Source organism: Quercus suber, unplaced genomic scaffold, assembly GCF_002906115.3.
Source record: "Quercus suber isolate HL8 unplaced genomic scaffold, Cork oak 2.0 scaffold_299, whole genome shotgun sequence".
Taxonomy (NCBI): Eukaryota; Viridiplantae; Streptophyta; class Magnoliopsida; order Fagales; family Fagaceae; genus Quercus; species Quercus suber.
Window position 1 is genome coordinate 516180 of NW_027069755.1, and position 6573 is coordinate 522752.

A 6573-nucleotide genomic window follows, 5' to 3' on the forward strand; every position below is an offset into this window, starting at 1 on the left:
TTGGTGCATGCAACTATGCAACAAAAAATTAGAGTTCGGTGTCAATAATTGGAAAGTATATAAAACTAGTACATAACTCATGCAACCAAGTTTGTGCAACGGAATTTGTCAATTATAGTGGTGGTATAGGTCATTTTAATATTTTATTTTATTTATTAACTCTGTCAGAATATGTAAATTTCCTTAAGTCATAGAATTAGCTAAGATGATGCTCATTTTAGGAAGCCCAGTAGAAAGAAGAAGTCCAACAACACGGGCAGAAAATAGTTAGTTAGTGGATAGAAAAACTATTAAACCCAAGCGGCAGGAATAATGGATCACAGGCCTATGAAATAAACAAATGGGTATTGAGGAAGCAAATGAGCCTAAAGGAGTTCGGAAAGAGAAAAATAGCAAACTCATGGGCAGTATAATGGGCCATAGTAAGCCCAAAATAATGCAAGCAAAGAAAGTAAGGGGTTGATAACAAGCCTACAAGCCCTAAGGATGAAGGATAAGGTAACTGAGCCAGGGAAGCCCAAAGAAATTAGTAAAAACCCATGAGAATGTAGAGTTGAAAAAAGGGTCAAGGAAGCCCAAGGAAAGCAAATAGGTCAAAGATGCCCAAGAAAAGCAAATGAGACACAAGAGCCCGCAAGTAATGTAATAAAATGACCAATGATCATACTGAGTCATTGGGAGAAGAATAAACGGCAGGCCCAAAGAGGCCCAGCAGGATTGGATCAAATAACATCACAGCAGGAATGGCAAAGTGGTATAGCAGGAAATGATAAAAAGGCTACGAAATAAGTAAAAGAGTAAGCTGAAGGAAGGAAAGCCCACAATCTGGCAAAGCCCAGCCCCCAAAGGAAGCAAGGCATGAAGAATGGGAGATTAGAAAATAGCCCACGCCATAAGAAGCAAAAAATTACCGACAGAATATGCAGACAAGCCTCCAGATCACGACAAACGCATGAGCAGTAGGCAAGCTTTGAACATACATAAAAGAGAAGCACGCGCAAGACCCAGACATCACTAACCTATACCCAGCCAATACAGGACATGGCGAGGTCATGGGTTAAAGGTAAAAGGACATGGTTTGGCGGTGGGGAGAGGGGAAAACCTATTATGGGGCTCCTGCTCAGACTCTTTTGGGGGAAATGTCCTGCTAAGAAGATATGTCGCTCAAAAAAAGTAAGGATAAGTTAGAGCCACCAGGTGCATGTCATGAGGGATAGAGAAAGAAAGCACCCACACTGTAATAGGTAGGAAGGCCACGGAAGACAAACAAACAAAGTAACCTTCTTTGTCTGGTAATGGAAAATGGCACAACCAGCACAGGTAAGTGGTGATGGTTGAATGACTGACGAACTAGTAGTGGTGGGCAAGGACACCCATACCAGACAAAGGTAGTTAAAAGTTAAAATAGTAAAAACCAGTTACGGCAGGTACTATAAAAAGGGGCCCTTATCATGCATAGAGGAGGATCACAATCACGATAATAGGAATCTCTAGAATAAAATCATAACATAAGAGTAAGCACTGAGAAAGGAAGAGGGAAAAACAAAGGAAAAATAGAGAACTTAGAATGGCAGGCATGCACCAATAAGTTGGTCTCCTCTCTCCCTCTAAAACTCTGCCCTCTATTAAAGAAAAATGATCCTCATTGAACATAAACCATCTAGGCCCATTCTCTCAAAGCAATTAATCTCTTTTCCTGGAGAGATTATTCGCATTGAGGAAATGGTTTTCCTTCTTGGTTTCAACTCCATAGCATTACTTGGCACGATAAATTGATTTTCCCCCTTAATCCAAGAAATCCATTATTATTATTTCCCCATTTATTTCTATTACCTTTTGTGTGTGGGGGTACTTCTTGTCGCTCCCTTTTATCTATTATGTCTAGTATTTCTTGTGTTATCTTTATTATATCTGTCTGTCATAACTTGCCCGTAGTGGCTCTGCCTGCCATGGGTATGTGATCAAAGTCTGGTAAAAATGGGCATAATTTGTGCATAAGCCCAACCAAAGTGAATTGCAGTTGATTCGGTCTCAACTCCCTTACTTAGAACACTTAAGCCTAGTATTGCAGGAGGCAACCCAACCCAACATTGTAAAAAAAACCCACTACATTAAATTGGCGACTCCACTAGGGAGTTAAGAAGCAAATAGGGATAGAAGCCCTCGCAAACAAATGCCTCCAAAATCCAAGACGCCGCGAAACATGAGCGTCGTGCCCTCACAAGTGAGTCCAGGCCAATAACGCCTCACCAACAGAAACCTAACTAGATGAAAGGTGGCAACATAATAGGGGCTAAACCCCAACCACAACCAAGAATCCTTACTAACAATGCCAACATCTTCATTGAGATATTGTAGTCCCTGTAGCACTCACATTACCAATGATGGATGAAATCCGTTAGCTGAAAACAAACAAAACAAATGAGAAAGGAAATCAGCATGACCCAAAGCAGGCGGCAAACAAAGAGGAGACACTAGTAGGAGGTGTCCCACAAAATGCGAAATAACATTTCATCATTATGACCAAAGTAGCGACCCTCCTGGAGCAGGAAAAGGTCAGAGCACCTAAGGAAATATTCTATGCATAAAGACCTTCGTACCCACTAAGAGTACTTAGGAAACCATACCCCGAGAGATTTGAGCTGCAGGCCTTTGCGCGATATGATGGCAGGAAAGGAAGTGTCGTTGAGTATGTGAACAAGTTTATTGATACTCTTGGCCCTTACGTCGCAGACGAAGACTTATATCTTCGGGAGTTTTCCAAATCACTATGTGACCAGGCATACACCTGGTACATCGACCTAAAGCTAGGATCAATCCCAACTTGGGATGACATGGTGGAGGTATTTTGCACTAAATACTTCCACGGGGAATAAACGGTAACACTTGCAACCCTGCAAAGAAGTGGTGAGGATTTAATGAAATATATCAAAAAATTTAGGGACATAGTACTCAACTGCTATGATCATTGTAAAGAAAGAACATTGGTGGAAATGTGTATGACAAACATGATCAAAGAGTACAGGGTAGTCTTGGAAAACTTAGAAATCTCCCAGTTTGCGTAGCTGTTGCAAGAAACCAGAAAGACTGCCCAGTCGGTGGAGCTAAACTCCGACAAAAGAAACACTCCACAGGCCATGGCAGTATCCACTAGCGAACGAAGAAGGAAAACTGATGGAAGGGAATATGATATTCCCCCCCCCCCCAATACCATGTACCCCAAAAGAGTTAAATGTGCTTCTAGATAAGTACATAGCAAACAGAGTCTTTAAGTTTAATCAAGTTTCTAGAGAGCCCACAGAAGAGGAGCAAAAGGACCCACACTTCTGCCATTTGCATAACTACGTGCAACATCCTACCGCAGAATGTTGGACGCTCTGCAAACTGGTGCACCGCAGGATCAAAGAAGGGACTCTAGAACTATCTCAGTAGGAAGTTCAAAGAAACTCATTCCCAAACCACAAAGAGAAATATGTAGCGGTGGTAGCAATTTGTGCAGATTCAGGGGAGGACGAAGAGGAGAATCCGACCCTGCTTGTTGTAGCAATTACCACCTTACAGAAGAGCTCCAAATTCAAAAATTTGTTTGACCAATTTGGGCTTATGGCGAAGGAGCGAAAGAAAGCCACAGAGGTCCTAGTAAGCATTACCTCAGGGGTAGGAATAGAATGTTTATCGGCAAAAGTCACGGATGACAAAGCCCTCTTACAGGAATAAAGTGAAATCATTTTTAGCAATGAGGATATGAAGGCGAGGTACCCAGACCACAGGAGGCCCCTCTACTTAGCAGCAATCATAAATCAAATCCCCATCAAGAGAGACTTGGTAGATACAGGTGCTTCTGTAAATCTCATTCCATTGAACACTTTACAAGCAGCAGGAATTTTAGAAAGAAAGGTTTAGAGGTGCCCAATAGAAGTGATAGGGTTTGGCGGAAGGGGTGAATACACCGTAGGCCACATCCAGATATGGTTAAAGGTAGGCCCCATAACTTCCTTAGCTTGGTTCCACATGGTAAAGACAGAGGTCTCATATCATGTGCTTTTGAGGAGGCTATGGTTGGACAAACACCGCTTGGTCCCGTCCACCTATCACTAGTGTGTGAAGGGAAGATTGAATGGTTGGATGATATGTATAACGACAAATCAATCACTATTTGAGCAAGCGGAAGCCTATCTAGTAGAAACTATGTTCGATGACTAATGGACACCATCTGGGGAAAGTTTAATATCAAAATCACGAGGCACTTTCGTACCTAAGTGGGAAGACATCCAAAGTGATCTAGAACTTGATCTAAGAGAATTGCTATCACGAAAGAAGAAAATGAATGAAGTACCCGTCGCAGAATCAGATGACGCACTGCAATGTGTTAGGGACTAAGGCTTCGATGACAGGATTGTGTACAAACTATAAAGGCGCACGGGGCCCACGTATGGAATGCAAGCAAACCTTAGGTAAGAGTGGCAGCACAAGAGTTTGGCGTGTTGCATGACTCAAGAAAGTTTGGAGGAAGAGGGTAATGAAAAAAAAGACGAAGAAGTTATGGCAGAAGAAGAGTTGGAGTAAGTTGACCTGGGGTATGGCTCACAAGAACCAAGGCCTATCTCAAATAGTGCAAGTCTGACAGAAAAGGAAAAATCAAAGCTGATACTACTGTTGAAAGAGTTTAAAGACGTTTTTCGCATGGGATTACAGTGAAATGCTAAGGTTAAATCCCGAGCTAGTGGCGCATACGTTAAATGTGGACCCAGAGGCCAAGCTAGTGGCCCAACTTGGCAGGATATTTCACACTGAGATAGAAAGGCAAATAGTCAAGGAGGTGCAGAAATTGCTAGCCACAAGATTCATTAAGCCTATTTAATACCTGCGCTGGCTATCTAACATAGTACCGGTGAAGAAGAAGAATGGGCAGATAAGATGTTGTATAGATTTCAAAAATCTCAACAAAGTCTGTCTAAAGGATGAGTTCCCATTACCAAACATGGATTTACTACTAGATTTTGTGGCAAGAAGTGCCGTGTTTTCATTTATGGACAAATTCAGTGGGTACAATCAAATTAGAATGGCACAAAAGAATACAGAGAAAACTGCTTTTATAACACCTATGGGCAACTTCTATTACACTGTGATGCATTTCGGGTTGAAAAACGCAAGTGCAACTTATCAATGAGCAATAACGGCCATATTTCACGATATGATGCATCGGGAACTAGAGGACTATGTGGATGACATAGTGGTAAAATCAATGAGGAGAGAGGAACACTTCCACGTGTTGAGAAAGGTATTTGAGAGGTGTAGAGCTTTCAAACTAATAATGAACCTTCTCAAGTGAATATTTGGAGTGTCCTCTCGGAAATTCTTGGGTTTCCTGGTTCACAATAGGGGAATAGATGTGAACCCAACCAAAGCCACAGCCATAACAATTATAAGACCTCCAGCCACAGTAAAGGTGTTAAAGAGCTTCTCAGGGAAGGTCTCATATATCCGGACATTTATCCCTAGACTGGCATTAATTACTTCTGCTTTCACCAAATTATTTAGGAAATGGCAAAACTTTGAATGGGGAGAAGTATAGCAGATGGCCTTCAAAAGGCTATAGCAAATCATGATGAACCTCCTTACTGTGCAAGCCCCAATCCATAAAAAGTCATTACTACTCTACTTGACCACTAACTCGTATGCCATTGGTGCATTGATCACCTAAGAGGATGGAGGTAGCATTGAGCAACTAGTGTACTATATCAGTCATGCCTTAAAAGATATAGAAACTCGTTACCCAAGAGCAGAAAGGGCATGCTTGGCTATTGCGTATGTTTCGCAGATGCTACTACATTATTTCTTGGGTTACGAAGTATGGCTAATGACTAAGTCTCACATAATCAAGGCCTTATTGCGGCAAACAATTCTTTCTGGCAGAATATCCCAGTGGTTATTGCAATTGTCACAGTATGACCTAAAAGCAGGGACGCCCAAGGCAGTAAAGAGTTAGGCTATAGCAAACTTGTTAGCACAATTTCTAGGAGAAGAAGAACTCCCGTTGGATGATGACGTCCTAAGAGAAGAGTCATGGCAAAAGAAGTCGGAGAGCAATGGGTAATGAAATTTGAAGGGTCTTCTACCACCCAATCAAGAGGAGTGGGAGCAGTTTTGTATCATGAAAAAGACAAGGAAGTGACACTATCATTCAAATTAGAATTCCCCTGTTTAAACAACATAGCAGAATATGAAACCTATCTAACCGGGCTAGCCACAGCCCTCGAAATGAGGGTCAAGCATTTAAGAGTAATGGGTGATTCGAACCTAGTGGTCTACTAGACAAAATGGAGCTTCTCCTTAAAGGAACCTAGTCTAGCCCCATACAGAGCAATGACCCAAAAGATGGAAGAAAAGTTTTTAGCCTTTGAGATAGAATATACTCCAAGGAACGAAAACTGGTTTACGAATGCACTAGCCGCATTAGGCTCACAAATAGTTTTTGAAGGGGATAGCACTAGGATAGAAGTTATCAAAAAGAAATAGTATAATATTGAGATGTTGAAGGAAAGGTTCCAGGAGGAACAATGTGAAGGAGAT